The sequence below is a fragment of the Peromyscus californicus genome, unplaced genomic scaffold, assembly GCF_007827085.1.
Source record: "Peromyscus californicus insignis strain IS unplaced genomic scaffold, ASM782708v3 Scaffold_15__1_contigs__length_86483966, whole genome shotgun sequence".
NCBI lineage: Eukaryota > Metazoa > Chordata > Mammalia > Rodentia > Cricetidae > Peromyscus > Peromyscus californicus.
The window spans coordinates 1,286,235-1,302,637 of NW_026294447.1; the positions used below are offsets into that span (position 1 = coordinate 1,286,235).

Below are 16,403 nucleotides of genomic sequence, written 5' to 3' on the forward strand. Positions count from 1 at the left end.
TTTTTTGTATCTTTTGAGATTTGCTTTGTGACCGAGGATATGGTCAGTTTTAGAGAAAGTTCCATGAGATGCTGAGAAGAAGGTTTATTCTCTTGAGTATGGGTGGAATGTTCTACAGAATATGTCTATTAAGTCCATTTGAGTCATTTGAGTAATAACATCTATTAGATCCCTTATTTCTCTGTTAAGTTTCAGTCTGGCAGATCTGTCCACTGGTCAGAATGGGGTGTTGAAGTCTCCTACTACTAGTGTGTGGTGTTTGATGTATGGTTTAAGCTTTAGTAATGTTTCTTTTATATACATGTTTGTCCTTGTATTTGGGGCTTAAATGTTCAGAATTTAGACTTCATCTTGGTGGATTTTTCCTGTGATGAATATGTAATGTCCTTCCTGATCTCTTTTGATTGATTTTAATTTGAAGTATATTTTGTTAGGTATTAGGATAGCTACACCAGCTTTCTTCTTGATTGAAAAGTCTTTTCCCAGCCTTTTATTCTGAGGTAGTGTCTGTCTTTGAAGTTGAGGTGTTTTTCTTCTATGCAGCAGAAGGATGGATCCTGTTTTTATATTCATTCTGTTAACCTGTGTCTTTTTATAGGCGAATTGAGTCCATTGATATTAAGGGATATTAATGGCCAGTGTTTGTTGATTCCTGTTATCTTTTGGTGGTAGTGTGTGTATACTTCTCTTCTTTGGAGTTTACGGCTGTGGGGTTATCTATTGCCTATGTTCCATGGATGTATCTAATTTCCTTAGTTGGAATTTTCCTTCTAGTGCTTTCTGTAGTGCTGGATTTGTCGATAGGTATTGTTTAAATCTGGTTTTGTCTTGGAATGTCTTGTTCACTCCATCTATGGTGACTGAAAGTTTTGCTGGGTATAGTAATCTGGGCTGGCATCTGTGGTCTCTTAGTGTCTACATTATGTCTGTCCAGGACCTTCTGGCTTTCAGAGTCTCCATTGAGAAGTCGTGTGTTATTCTGATGGGTCTGTCTTTATAAGTCACTTGGCCTTTTCCCTTTGCTGCTCTTAATATTCTTTCTTTATTCTGTATGCTTAGTGGTTTAATTATTATGTGGACTTTTAGGGGAGTCTAGTCTATTTGGTGTTCTATAAGCGTCTTGCATCTTCATGGGTATTTCCTTCTTTAAATTGGGAAAGTTTTCTTGTATGATTTTGTTGAATATAATTTTTGTACCTTTGAGTTAGTATTCTTCTCTTTCTTCTATCCCAATTATTCTTAGGTTTGGTCTTTTCATGGTGTCCCAGATTTCCTGGATGTTTTGTGTTACAACTCTTTTGCCTTTAGTATTTTCTTTGACTGACAAATCTTTTTCCTCTATTGTATCCTCCATGCCAAAGATTCTCTCTTCCATCTCTTGTATTCTGTTGGTTATGCTTGCATCTGTATTTCCTGTTCGTTTACTTAGATTTTCTATTTCCAGCATTCCCTTGGTTTGTGTCTTCTTCATTTCTTCTGTTTCGATTTTCAGGTCTTGAATTGTTGCCTTCACCTGTTTAATTGTTTTTTCTTTATTTTATTGGCTTTCTTTAAGGGATTTATTGATTTCTTCCCATTTTTTTTTTTTTTGTCTTTTCCTCAGTTTCATTAAGGGAATTTTTCATTTCCTTTAAAGGCCTCTATCATCTTCATAACGTTATTTTTAAGGTCACTTTCTTCTGCTTCTTCTATGTTGTGATGTTTAGGTCTTACTAATGTAAAACTGCTAGGTTCTGGTGGTGCCATGTTGCTCTTTATCCTGTTGTATGTATTTTTGCACTGCCATCTAACCCATCTCTTCCTCCAATAGGTGCAAGAGGTGCCTGTGTCTGAGCAAGCTGCTCTTGGTCCAATCTGTGCTTGCCGTGTCTGTATCTCAGGCTGCCTCTCTTGGTCCAATCTTAGCTCTTGGTCTAATTGGTGCTGGCAGATTCTGTGTCTCAGGGAGCTGCTCTTGGTTTAAATCAGAGCTGGCAAATTCTATGTTTCAGGAAGCCACTGAGGTCGCAGGGAGATGGGTGAATTTGGGGTAGGGCATGGGTCTTGTAGATTGCAGGGTCCAGTGGGGGCTGTTGATGGGGAAGCCAGCCCTCAAGAGTCTTCCCTGCTGGCCAGCAACTGGGACAGTAATGGTTGAGGGTTCCTGGACACAGGTTGTGTCCCACGGCCTAGGTCCTAGAGGCAGGAGTTGGGTAGGAGAAAAGTTACCTACCTTTTCGACTTCCCTTTCTTTGACTCTGCTATCTCATTTTACTACTCTACCAAAAAATTTCCCACATTATTATCTGTAGTAACTGCATCATTTTCCTCCATATTTTTATTGAAGGCACTCTGACAATTGCAGAGTAGTCCTGAAATTAAACAAAAATGACCATGTAGATTAATGATACTTCTACTTCATAAATAATACAAAAGAATTTCATCTTTACTGGGCGGTGGTGAAGCACACCTTAGTCGTATCTACAGAGTGAGTCCCTGGACAGCCAGAGCTACACAGAGAAACCTGCTTGAAAAACACACAAACAAACAAAAAAATTTCATTCTTGTACATGACCTTAAGCAAAACTGAATTCATAGCTCCTGAATCAATTACACCAATAAAAAGGAACACAAGAATATTAAATCTAAACTAGATTTTTAAAGGTATGCTTCAGCCTCTGAATAGGTCTGTATTCATACAATTACCAAAGGAGTTTGCTGAAAAGAAATCACCAAAGGAGATTTTCCTCTTAAGTTTTGCTAGCAATTATTTTCAGAAAGTTTGATATAATGTTTAAATTTCCAGGAGCTGTTTAATCTCATTCCTCTTTTGTTGTCAAGAACAGGGAAAAAATGAAAGCAATTATTCACATATTGTCAATCTTAATGTAAGCCTGTTTTATAGGAAGAATAAAGGGTTTTAAAGCTGCCTTTTTATCATCAATTGAGAAGTGGATATCATGACGTAATGTAAAAACTTTAAGCACTCGTTCTTCATCTTCTTAAAGAATAGGTATTATCTTTATTTTTAATATGAAATTGTTTTCTTGTTAATATTCTCATATGTTGAGGTTACATAGAGTTATTTTAAATACTCATTAAAGTCATCGAGTATAGTGGAGCATTTCAACTCTTGTACATAGTTTAGGGCAAAGATTTTTATACTATAAATATTCTATAGATTTAATATCAAATAATATCTTTTAAAATATTACTTTGAATATATAAAGAACACAAAAATGCATAAAGATAGCATAGTGTTGGTTGCATTTAGATCTAGCATCCATGAGTGTAAACAGAGGCTTTTTTCTGTCCTGCCCTGTCCCAAGGACAGTTCTAAAAAAATCACTCAGAGGCTTGATATTAGTTATAAATGCTTGGCCTATTGCTCAGGCTTATTACAAACTAACTCTTGCAACTTAAATTAGCCCATTTCTATTAATCTATGTATTGCCACATGGCTGTGGCATTACCGGTCTGCTGGTATCTTGTTCTTTGGGCAGCTGGGTGTCATCTGCCTTGACTCCACTCTTCTTTTTCCCTGCATTCAGTTTGGCTTTCCTGCCTAGCTATATTCTGCCTTGCCATAGGCCAAAGCAGCTTTATTTATTCATCAACCAATAAAAGCAACACATATTCACAGCATACAGAAGGACATCCCACATCTTTTCCACTTTTCTGTCTAATTAAAAGGGAAGGTTTTAGCTTTAACATTGTAAAATTATATATAACAAAACAGGTATCAAGCAAGAATAATAATAGTCTATTTGTATTTGGCAAAAGAAGAAAATATTCTATCATCTATTCTATCAACATGAGTCTAAAGTTTCATCTCTAATTTACCTTTTATCATAACTAAGGAAAACTATAATAATAACTATGTAGTCTTCAATTCCATCAAAGACCTCAGAAGGATATAATATTACCTGAGTAAACAGGAAGTGCATTGTAGCCAGCTTCAAAAATCTAGAAACGATAGAGACATCTGGCTGTCTGGACAGTCACCCAAAGTTCTTCTGTAACATTGAGGCATCTATCTTCAGCCTACAGGCCTAGAGTATCTGGCAGGTTTCTCAGTGAAGCAGGAAATTTGAAGAACTGCCCCACCTATTTTGGCAAAACCCGTCAGTCGCTTTCTTCTGTGTCTTGCAAAATATCTGGCAGTTTCTTCTGTGAAGCAGAACCTGAAGGACTGTCCCACCTTGTTTTGACAATGTTCAGCAGGCACTTTCCTATGAGTCAGGCATGTCTCGTTTATACAGCAAATTGTCAAGCAGTCCAGGTAAGAGCAGTTTCTTGCCCAAATGGCTAGCCTTGCCACATTGAAAGCAAACTCCATAAGGAGCTTCTTCGATGCCCATCATTCTCTTGAAATAATTGATGTTGTCAGGAGCAGATTTGTCTCACAGTCGAGAAAAGTCTAAGTCCTTAAAACATTTTAAATGCCATATTCTGTAGGTCTTTGAAGTGTTTGAAGATTATCTATCCATCTGAAATATATCTCTGCATATCTTGAAAACCTAACTAACATGACTATAAGTTTGACTACTATAGATGACTATTAATTTGTATTTCTTAACTATACTTTACATTTTAAAATGATCTGTATAAACATAATACCTTAAACAAGGGTAGAAATATACATATAGTATAACAAAATTGACTTTAAATTTGTTTCAGTAAACCAAAATTCATATCAATGTAAAGTGTTTTCAGATTAATAGTTGTTTTTTGGATTAAAGTAGATTCAATAATATACCTCTTTTTTATTATCATAATAATCTACCCTTTTCCCCATCATTTATGTATCATATCCCCCTTCTTTAGAAAGAGATCGACTAAGACCATTAACCTTTTGTAACTAGCCCCCTTTAAATGAAAACAAACATTTATAAGCAATATTTTGGGAACTTGGGTGTAGTTTTCTATACTACTTCCTGCTGATTGGGGGATCCTGAGAAAATTTAGAATTATAGTCAAGTCCTGACTGTGGTATTTTGTGTGGTTGGTCATCTCAGCAAGAAGCCTTGAAGCTGTTGTGGATGTTGGATTACCTGGGCCATCGTTTCCATTGGAGACCTTTCAGGGGGTCTTGTTCATTCTAACCTGATTTTCCTTAGCCTCTCATTTCCTGTGTAAACAAAAGCAAAACTTCCTTTACAAAGTAACCTGTCTTCTGACTTAAACTTCGGACTCAAGATATGCAGATGATTTAATTTAGCCACCTCTGCAATCAAATGTCTTGTAGCAGTTAAAAAAACTCAAAGACAGCATAATAATATACATAACCCAGACTTTCTGTGCATTTTCTATCCCCACCTGGCTCATTTTCTTTATATTACTTTACTCCCCTTTCTAAGGACTTTATTTTACTATTTTATTTCTATATTTTAATTTAGGGCTTGTATATATATTTTCTCTTTTTTCTGTCAAACCTTAGCACATCTTTTAAACACACGGTGACCCATGCTGAATCTGTTTTTACTGTGTTTCTTAACCCTTCGTCTATATGAGCACAAACCTTAACTCGCCCCACAGCAGCTGCCAGAGCTTGAGCTGATACCTTAAGCCTGCAGGGATCAGCCAGGAGAAGCCTCTCTGTACTGCGGAAGCCTGCTGTGTGACTTGGCTCATGGTGGATAGTGACCAGCTCTATATCAAGGGAGCCACAGCTGGCATGAGAGACTAGGAAGCCCAGTGTGGCACCATTTCTGTGTATCAGAACCTTTTTAAAGCTTTCTCAGGCTTTATGTGGCATGTTGGGCACCATTTGTAAATAGAGGCATTTTTTCTGTCCTGCCCTCTCCTGAGGCCACTTGTAAATAATCACTCAGAGGCTTGATATTAGTTATTATTGCTTAGGGTTGTTATTAACTAGCTCTTACAACTTAAATTAACCCATTTCTATTAATCTATGTATTGCCACATGGCTGTGGCATTACTGGCTGGCTGGCATTTTGCTCTTTGGGTAGCTGGTCGCGTCTCTCTCGATTTTACTCTTCTTTCTCCATATATTCAGTATGGTTTTCCTGCCTAGCTATATTCTGCCCTGCCATAGGCCAAAGCAATTTTATTTATCAACCAATAAAAGCAACACATAAGCCGGGCAGTGGTGGTGCACACCTTTAATCCCAGCACTCAGGAGGCAGAGGCAGACAGATCTCTGTGAGTTCGAGGCCAGCCTGGCCTATAGAGTGAGTTCCAGGACAGGCTCCAAAGCTACACAGAGAAACCCCGTCTTGAACCCCCCCCCCCCCCAAAAAAAAAGCAACACATATTCGAAGACTATAGAACATCTCAAATCATATGAGGCTGAGGCAGGAAGATAGTTCATGTTTGAGACTTCCTAGGCTACATGGTGAGATCCTGTCTCAGGAAAAAAACAAAACTACAACAAAACTCAAGTTTGCAAGCAAACTTGGAAGATAGCTATATAGCTATGAATAAGACATATTACAGGACCACATATTCAGTAAACATAAGAAAGACATTCAACATCTTTTTAGGGGATAAACTAGTGATTAGAAACATGCAAATTAAACAAGATACTATTTTCTCTTATTTAGTTAGCCAAAGTCTAAGACACAGCTATTAGAGGAGAGCAAAAACCCAGTAGTCATATTGTGGGTGAGTGCAGTGGTTCAGTCTCCCAACCTTAGCAGTTTGATTTCTCAGGTTAAAATTGTGTGTTCCTTATGTTCCTAATTCCTATAGGGATGTGTCCTAGAGGAATCTGCTACATATGTAAGTTTTAAAATATGATTGTTTTGTGTAAGTGTACGATGTGTGAGTGTTAGTACACATGTCTGGTAGCATGTGGGAATCAGGAAGACTCATGAAGTACTCTCCTTCCTCCTTTATCCCTGTTCTGAGGATTGAAATCAGGGCATCAGGTTTGTGTAGCAGTGCTTTTACCCACCTGCCCACCTCACTGGTCCAAGAATTTCTGTTGCATTAGTGTGTGTAGCAGTGAAAATAATCTGTGTTCTAGTGGAAAAGTGGGTAAGCTTTTAAAGAATATATAACTGTAAATAATTCTCAAAAACAGAACCCAAGAAAGGAAGTTGCAGAAAGGTACATGTCTAAAGCCCCAGAATGTGACAGTTTATGCTATGTATTGTTTTGGATATGTACATGTACACTAAAAGCTTAAAATTGTGGGATGATAATTCTAAATTTGTGAGTTCTTTTGCTCTGGAGAAAGAATAAAGGAAACAAGACTAGGGAAAAACAAATGGAATATTATTTCATTTTCGGTTGTGTTTCTTAAACTTGTGGCTAGTATTCACATTATTTTTCTCAGTGTGCTATTTTTTTACATCTATTTATTTTGTATATGTGTATGTATACGGGCACACACATACTGCAGTGTGTGTTGATGTCAGAGGACAACTTATAGAAGTAGGTTGGCTCTCTCCTTCTACCATGTGGGACCTGGGGATCAAACTCGGCTCATCAGGCTTGGTGGCAAGTGCATTAACCCACTGAACCATCTTGTCAGTCCTCATATGTGTTTTCATATGTTGAAGTATTTTATTATTCTTGAAACTGGTTTTTATATTTTCTTCGTTATATTTTAAATGGTTTGATTCTCATCTACAGTCTTTTTAATATGAATTCTCCGTTTCTACATTCATCTCTTCCTTCTATGGATTTCACCATATAATTGATTTTTGAAAAAATGCTTTATAGATACTGTTTTTGGAGTTATCACATGGTTGGTAGTATTTTTTGTCCTTGTATTTAAATAGTTTGAGCAGATATAAATTTTCACATATTTCCTTTCCCTTAGAATTTTGCAACTTTTTGTGGCGCAATGTGTAATGTTTTGGTTTGGTTTGGGTTTTTTTTTTTTGGGGGGGGGGCGTTTCGAGACAGGTTTCTCTGTGAAGCTTTGCGCCTTTCCTGGAACTCACTTGGTAGCCCAGGCTGGCCTCGAACTCACAGAAATTCATCTGGCTCTGCCTCCCGAGTGCTGGGATTAAAGGCGTGCGCCACCACCGCCCGGCTCAATGTGTAATGTTTGTCTTCCTTACTGCACTAAGAAAATAATTGAAGTAGAAATTTAGGAGATAAACCTGATCTAAGGAAATAACATCACTGTATCACCTCAGAATGACTTTGTGCTCAACGTTAGCCTGCCCTGCCTCACTGACACTGACAGTGGGAGTCAGAATTCACCCTTGTGCACACAAGGATTGAAAAGCAGATAAGAAGAGGCTTGGGTTTTGGCCTGAGTCACTCCTCTTCACATGTGAAGGTCAAGTGATTGGTAGGGAAAGAAGCAAAATAGGTTGTGTCTGTTTCTTCCCCAGGTAAAAGATGAGGCCTGGGAAATAGAGAGTCCCCCTACATAGACTGTGTGTGTGTGTGTGTGTGTGTGTGTGTGTGTGTGTGTGTGTGTGTGTGTGTGTGTGTGTGTGTTTGTATTGTATGAGTGTGTGTGCACGTATGTGGGTGGTTATGCTCTAGTGCATGTATGTGAAAGGGCCAGAGGTTGATGTTGAAAAGTCTTTTTGTTACTTCTCACCTTACTCTTTGTGACAGGGCTCCCTACTGAACCTGAAACTCACTGTCTCAGCTGTACTACCCATCCAGCAAGACCTTGAGGGCTTTCTGCCTTTACCTCCTGGTGCTAGAGTTATTGGCACATGCTGCCATGCCTGGCTTTTAAGTAGGTTCTGGGGAACGAAGTCTGGTACTCATACTGGTTATGACCATGTTCCCCTTTGTGCCATCTCAGTTGCCTGGTAATATGTTTTCTGTTTCTTAAGTTTAGTAACTTTTAGGCCATTACCTTGGAGTTGGATGCTGTGTGCCAATTGTTTTTTGTTCGTTCAATTTCAGTTTTGGTTATTTTTGTGCTCTAGAACTTTATACATATCTGGTACATCAGATGTTTGTTTTCTATGCTTAGTATCTTTTCTATAGTTATTTTAATATTGTATTTTACTTCATTTTCTTCTTGCCTATTTCTTAGGTTTTACTGTGTTTTTACCTCTGTTCTTTAGGACTTGGGGTTGTTTTTACTGTCATTTTTATTTCTGGTATTTATGAGGGAGGATGTTTTCTATAATTGCTCTGAGATAGCAGACAGCTCTCTACTACTGTGACAGAATATCTGAGTAAAGCAGCTGAAAGGAGAAAGGGCTTATTTTGGGCCAGTTTCAGAATTTCAGGGCATGGTCATTTGGTTCTGTTGTTTCTGGACCATGGTAAGGTTAAGAGCATCGTAGTGGGGAGCATAGGGTGAGGCAGAGCTGCTTACCTCCTGGCAGTGTGGAAACAAGCAGAGGAAGGAGCCAAGAAGAAAATATAGTCTTTGTAGCCATACCCTAGAGACTTGCTTTGTCCAATAAGGCCTTATCTTCCTATAATAGCTGCCATGTCCTGATAGCCTATTAGAAGTTAACTCAGCCAATAGAGTGATCTTCAAGACCCAATCATTTCCTCAGAATAATGCTGCATTGGGGACCATGCATTTGGAAGAGACATTTCAGATTCAAACTGCAGAACTGAGTGATCCTTCTTGTTTCTTTAGGAATTATGTTTATTGGCTATGTTTATCATTGTCTTACTCTCCTCTACCTCCAGTATCTCTGTTCAGTTCAGGACTGCCTTTGTTTCTGATTACCTTTGAAGCATATCTTTCCAATTTGGGGCCATTTGAGAACTTTGTGTCACCCCAATGAAGCTGTTGAGGTCCTCTTTTCTTTTTTTGAAATCTAGTATACCCAACTTCCCCCAACACTTTCTTCTCAAGAACTTTACTCCCAGTATTTCCCCACAATTGAGGGTCAATTCTTACGTAAGTATCACTTTATTATGGTTTATGTTTTACTTTTCTTCTGTATCATGCTGCAATGTTGAAAAGCAGATAAGAAGAGGCTTGGGTTTTGGCCTGAGTCACTCCTCTTCACATGTGAAGGTCAAGTGATTGGTAGGGAAAGAAGCAAAATAGGTTGTGTCTGTTTCTTCCCCAGGTAAAAGTCAGTAGGCAGTTTATATAGATTCTTATTGTTGATTTGTTTTCAGGAGACTTTTAGCCTTAAGCCTATTTATTTTACTGTAATAGGAGGTAACTAATAGATGAAAGTTATAGTTGACTCATATTTGCCATTAGTCCTGTAGCCACCCCTTTTCTCTCTTGCACAAACCCGCGTTTTGTTTGAGCTCCTTTACTCACTACACATAGGACCTTATATTCAATTCTGTGATCTGTAAAATAGAATTAAATTCAGTTGCAAACAGTGTGAACATAAGGCAGGTGAATTAGCCCAGTGGCTAAAGTGTGTGTCTTGTAAGCCTGATGGTTTGATTTTTCTCTGGAACCTTTGTGAAGGTGGAACCACAAAGATTTCCTTTTACTTTACATGCACACCGTGGCATGTGTGTATTTTTTTTCATGCACATCATAGACACAATAAAAACTGTAAAAAATTAAACAATACTTTGAAATTTGAGAAAATGCCTTTGTTAGTTTGTTGGTTAGGTTTCTGTTGACTTGACACAGAGTCACCTGGGAAGAGGGAATCTCAGTTGAGGAATTGCCTCCATCAGACTGGCCTGTGGGCATGTCTGTAGGACATTTTCTTGCTTAGTCAATGATTGATGTAGGAAAGTTCAGCTCATTATGGGTGGTGCCACACCTGGCAGATAGTCCCGGGTTGTATAAGAAAGCAGGCTGAGCAAGCTATGGGGAGCAAGCCAGTAAGCAGCACTCCTCCATGGTCTTCTCTTCCATTGTTTTCTTGAGTTCCTGCCTTGGCTTCCCTCCAGGGTGGTCTATAACTTGTGAACTAAAATAAACCATTTCTTCTCCAAGTTGCTTTTGGTCATGGTTTTATCATATCAATAGAGGGGCAGACTAGGACAGTTGGCCAGAATAATGGCTTGGAGATTCACTTTACTCTGCTTCTAGACTTTGCCAAAGTTCACATATTCCTGGCATCTTTCCCATGAATTCCTAGTGTCAATAACGAGCACCATCACCCCATGACCTAACTATTTTCATAGAAAGTCTTTCTCAAGTTCTGTTTCATTAAGGAGATGTGGATTATGTAACTTCATACAGACTTCCTAAGTCAAAATTCAGAGAAGAGTCTAGCATTCTGTAATTTACTTTCTGTGTTAGAGTTTTGTCACTTGAATAATGTCTGAGAGAGAGGAAAAAAAAAATTTAGAAGCTCTTATGTTGACTCATAGTTTCAGAGGTTTCATTCCATGCTCAGATGGCCTCATTGCTTAGGTGAAGCTGAACATCATAGTAGGGAGTGTGTGGTAGAGCAAAGCACCTCACCTCCTGACTGCCAGGAAGTAGGGAGGAATAACAAGAAGGAGCCAGAGCCAAGGTAACCCATTCAAAAACATGCTCCCAGTGACCTACTTCCTCTGGCTCCCAGTTGTATGCTTAGAGTTTTTAAACCATTAATGGATAAGATCATTGAATAAGATCATTGAATAGGTTAGATCCCTCATGAGCTAATCATCACTAGAAGCACCATTACAGGTATGTTCAGAGATGTGCTTTGCTAATCTCTGCCTATTTTCTAATTAAGTTGACAGTGGAGGCTAATCCTTAAACCTGCCTTTCAGATCGTTCCAGGGATTCCTAAGTTTGAGGACCATTGTCCTTCTTAGATCATTCTGTCTTTCTATCGTCTCTCCATTATCTCTAAAATTTCCAATTCCTTTGCACCTTCCATTAACTCACCTCTTCCAGTATCCCTTAGGTGTTTTCTGTAGTCATTGGAAATACTCTGATTTGGAACCAAATCCTAACAGTCATTAAAAGAGGAAGCACACCTCTCAGTGATTAAGTAACTATGTGTACTCTCAAGATTCACTAAGTAGGAAATCTCTTGTCTGTTTCACAGTTGTGCTTACAATTGATTTTAAAGCAGTTTCCCACTAATGGCTCATTTGTCAGTTATCTGGTCTCTTCTTCCTTTTAATTTATCAATGGCATTTGGTTTGAGCATTTCATAATCAAGTTGAAGGGTTTATCTGATTCTTTATTTCTTCTAAGTAAATTATTTTCCTACTTTTTGTTTGTTCTGAATCTTGCTGGCTTTCAAAAGTAGAGAATATCATTAACTAGAAATCATCCATAAGTATTTTTTATTTCAGGAACTCTTAGCTTCTTTCATTACTTTAATAAACCCAAATTTATGACATAGCTTATTGTGTGTCTTGAGTCTGTTAAATCTTAACAATGAAAGTATCCATTTATTTCAAATATTCTTTTCCTTCCTTTAGGTTGGCATTCTCTTTAGTCATTTGGTTATTTCGATCATGATTATATTATCATCAATACAATGTATGTAGCTTGTGACCATAAAAATCTTTATGTGCTGATTTTTTGTTATCTTTGTATTTCCTTAACAATGTATCATGAGAAAAAAATTGAAAAGGAAGGAAGAAATATTAGTTTTGTCTCAATAAGAGAGCAGCAGACTCAGAGCAAGCATTCAGTTCACGAGAGCCTGCTTATTATCTGGGGTTTCCTTTTGTAGGTCCAGCAGAAAGACTAGTCATTTGCTAAGGGTGGGTATAGGTGTTATTTTGATTGATAGACTTGGGTTACATAGTACTTTATTTATTGTGCATGCACTTTCCCAGGATGTATCTGGTTTTAATCATATGTATGTCCAGTCATGAATATGTATAAATAGGAGATGGTAAATAGAAGATTTTTGCTAAAAGTTCACTCAGAGGAAACAGTTCGCCTTATTGTGTATGTGCCCAAAACCAGTCCAGGCTGGACCAACCCATTGCTCCAGATATTCCAGGATATTATTGACCACAGAAGGGGAGCCACTAAGAGGTTGCTAGGAAGAAGCCACCTATTCCATTGTTTGTAGCAGGGTGTCCATACAGCTCAATGAAGGTGGGGGTCACAGGTTGGGAAGTTACTTTTGTTTTTGAAAAGAGGTGTGTACATAGCTCAAGCTAGGCAGAGTCACTGGATACTAAGCTTCCTCTATCCTTGCCTACCTCAATTATGCAAAAAATGTCATGGTAGCAGGAGTGTATGGTAGAAAAGGTTATTCCCCTCATAGCAGCCAGGAATCAAAAGGAAAGAGAAAAAAGGAACAGGGAGCCAGGGATAAAATATGTCCTGCAAAGGCATGTCCCACAGTGATGTACTTTTAATTAGGCCTACCTTTTTAAGTTTCCGCTGATTCCCAGTAGTGCTGGGGGCTTAATCTTTCAGGACATGACCCTTTGAGGGACATTCTAATTATTACATCCCATCTCTGGCTCCAAAGTACTCAGTCTTATCTATGTGTTCTCATAGTTGTAACAGTTCAGTGTTGTTTTCAAGTCCAATTCCAAAGTCTCTACTGAGACTCAAGACAAATTCTTACCTGTGAACATCAGTAAAGGTTAAAAAAAAAAAAAAAAAAGTTAAAGTTTCCAGCATGTAATAGTGCCGAATAAAGCAAAAAATGGGGCTAATATTTTAGCTGCTGTATTATTTACAACAGGAGAGATGAGATTACCCCAAGACTAGAATCCAGCAGGACGATCAACAGCTGGAGTACATATTACTAGGGTGTACTCCACCCGTGGTCTTGGGGCTGCAGCCTGCATGGCCTCTCTCTGTCTTGCGGTGGCTCAGTTTGTTGCTTACAGCATTCCTCTGCAGATATTCCATGTTCCTAGAATCTCTAGCTTCCTAAGGTCTCCATTACAGCTTTGGCTCTACTCTCATAGCTTAATGCAGTAAGTTCTTGGGGACTATCCATAGGTATTTTGACCTGGCCATACACTGACTTTCCAGGTGTTCTTTTGAAGTCTATGTCAAGTCTGTGTACAAACTCAGCATCAAATGGTCAATGCCGAAGTCTAACTCCTACTCAAACAGTAACCAGGACCATGGCTGCCATGGACTCTTGAGTTCTTTGCTGGACATGGTCATTGACACCAATCCTGGGGAAATTAGCTTCACAAAGCAGAGTCATATGGCCTTTGTCTGGCCAATTCTTGAGACACCTTCAAGGCATCTTTCCTGTTGCCTTGTTTTTGGTGGTTCTAATGTTTTCAGCAAACTTACCTTTCATTGCCTCCAGTTTAAATGTGTGATTTGTTTGTTTTCTGCCAAGTCTCATGAGTTTATTGTGATTTTTCACTTTGGCTTTTGTCCCTATTTTCACTTTAAGCCAGGTACGACGTAGCAGCAGTGATCATCCTATAGTCTGAATACTTGACATTTCTAAGATAATTAGTCTTTTACCTTTAAATTCAGCATTTCCTCGATGCCTTAAAGCATGGACAAATTTTTTGATAGCTTGTAACACAAATAGCCTCTAGTCCAGTTCCCAGGAAAAATACCCATTTCCTTCTGTGACCTTGTAAGCCCTGTCTTGACTGAATTCTTGACAGGATTTTGGTGTTCCAAACTCCCACTGAATTGCTTCAAAAGCAGATTCTATACTTTTGGTTTTATTTATTCTATTTTTAATGTTTTATTATATTTTAATTTATTTCTGTTTGCATGTGGGTGCATGCATGCCCTGGCACATATATGGAGGTTAGAAACAACTTATTGGAGTAATTCTCTTCTTCCCATATGTGAAGCCTGGGAACTAAGCTCAGTCTGCCATGCTGGGCAGCAAGCTCCTTTACCTGCTGCGTCATTTTGCCAGTCCCTTTATCCTTTTAAAATGCTTATTTCTCTCTATTCATTCATGACTTTTTTTTTTTTTATCAGTTTTAAAATCTATTGTTACCAGTATCCTTTCAGATGGCCTGATTTATCCCAGCTTGTTTTGAGGAAACTGTTACAACAAAGAAATGGAGAATGACTGGTTTGAGAAAGGAGGGGGGCAAAGACCAACTGTCCTTCAGAGATGAGCCTCAGGACTGAATGAAAAGAAATAAAAGGAGAAAGCAGGCAAAGGGGAAGAGTCCAGGCTGAACATGGCCGGCAGACTGAAGCACTCTGAGAGAAGAGAAGGGGAGGGAGGGCAAGAGAGGAGATGCTGAGAGGTGGCTCTGGCTAGGAGGCTAAGAGACCAGTGTAGCCAAAATGGCCAAGTTATAAAGGGATCAGGCTGCGGGGTGGGAAGCAGAAGCCCAGCCCCTGGGAGGGAGAGGTTTAGGGTAGGGGGCATGGTGAGAAGTGCTGGGAGGAGCCAAAGGTCCTGAGCAAAGGTGGGAGAGCTGGCCAGAGTCCACTCTGATATGTTAATAGTCACCTCAGCCATTTGTCTGGGTTTCTGAGACCTAACAAGGACCATGCGAGCGGGAATCAGATCTTGAAGTGGGAGAGCAATTAGGAACATTACGAGAACACTAAGAAAGTTAGCTTAAAGCAAGAAGAGTAGGAGAGACAGCTGTCCTGGACAGCATGGCAGGGAACCAGGCTTCAGAGGAATCCTCTGAACAAAGTAGGATATTCTGACTTTGTGCTCTTTCAGGGGGTTGTAGGAAACGCCACACTACATGGTTTTAGTCTATATGGTGTACATGACAAGAGCCAGGTACTGGGTAGGACCATAAAGTCTTTCAGCTTCAAGGAGGAGGAGCTCCAAAAGCACAGCTCCCCATAGCTTTTTGACTCTGGCCCAGAGAGCAGGAGAGCTGCAGGAGTGTGTAGCCTGACGCCTGCAGACTGCCAGGCTTTCAGAGTGACCAACAACTTCAAGTGGCAAGCCTGTGGTCTAATAGCTGTCCCGTCCAGTCAAGTTCATAGTTTTTTATTGTTGTTGTTTTGATAAATATCCATTTTCTCTGAACGTTTTGCACAATTGACAACTGGTTTTACATTGTATTTTTATATTCTAGTAGTAAAACCTGGTTTTTATCAAGGAGCTCTGGTTTGATTGGTTGGGTTGGGGAAGGATGGTTGTAGATATGCTTATCATTTTTGAGGGGTCATTATCACTCTGCTCTTCCGGTACACAGGCTTGGGGATATACCTTTAATTTCTACTGCATTGTTCGCCGTTACTCTGTTTGTAGTGAGAACATTGGTTGCTGCTTTTGAAAATATACCTGAATTAGCAGGTCTGTTACATCCAAACTGCACACACAGCAAACCTGTTACATTCATAATTTCCTTGAAGTTCTTTTTGCCCATAGCATGTATCCTATTAAAGTAAGTATTCTGTGATTTTAAATTATTTGAATTAACTGGCTCCCCCGTGGTTGTGTTGTTAATTTGATACACAGATAATTGATTCCATTGATTCTGTATTACTTGAATTCAGTTTGGGGGCTTATCTTTGTCATTCTTGTAAACTTAATTTGAATATGTAAAACATTTCACTTTGTTTCATGACTCTTCACCCTCTTTCTTTTCTTTTTTGTGTTTTTTTGAGACAGGGTTTTTCTGTGTAGCCCTGGCTGTCCTGGATCTCACTCTGTAGACCAGGCTGGCCTTGAACTCACAGAGATCCACCTGCCTCTGCCTCCAGA

At 39.0% G+C, this 16,403-nt stretch overlaps 1 protein-coding gene across 1 annotated transcript in view; it reads left to right on the forward strand.

Annotated features, from left to right (window-relative positions):
* Cog5 (component of oligomeric golgi complex 5) overlaps positions 1-16,403 on the forward strand; it is a 328,259-nt gene that overhangs the window by 166,016 nt on the left and 145,840 nt on the right. The gene's annotated exons all lie outside the window — the stretch shown is intronic.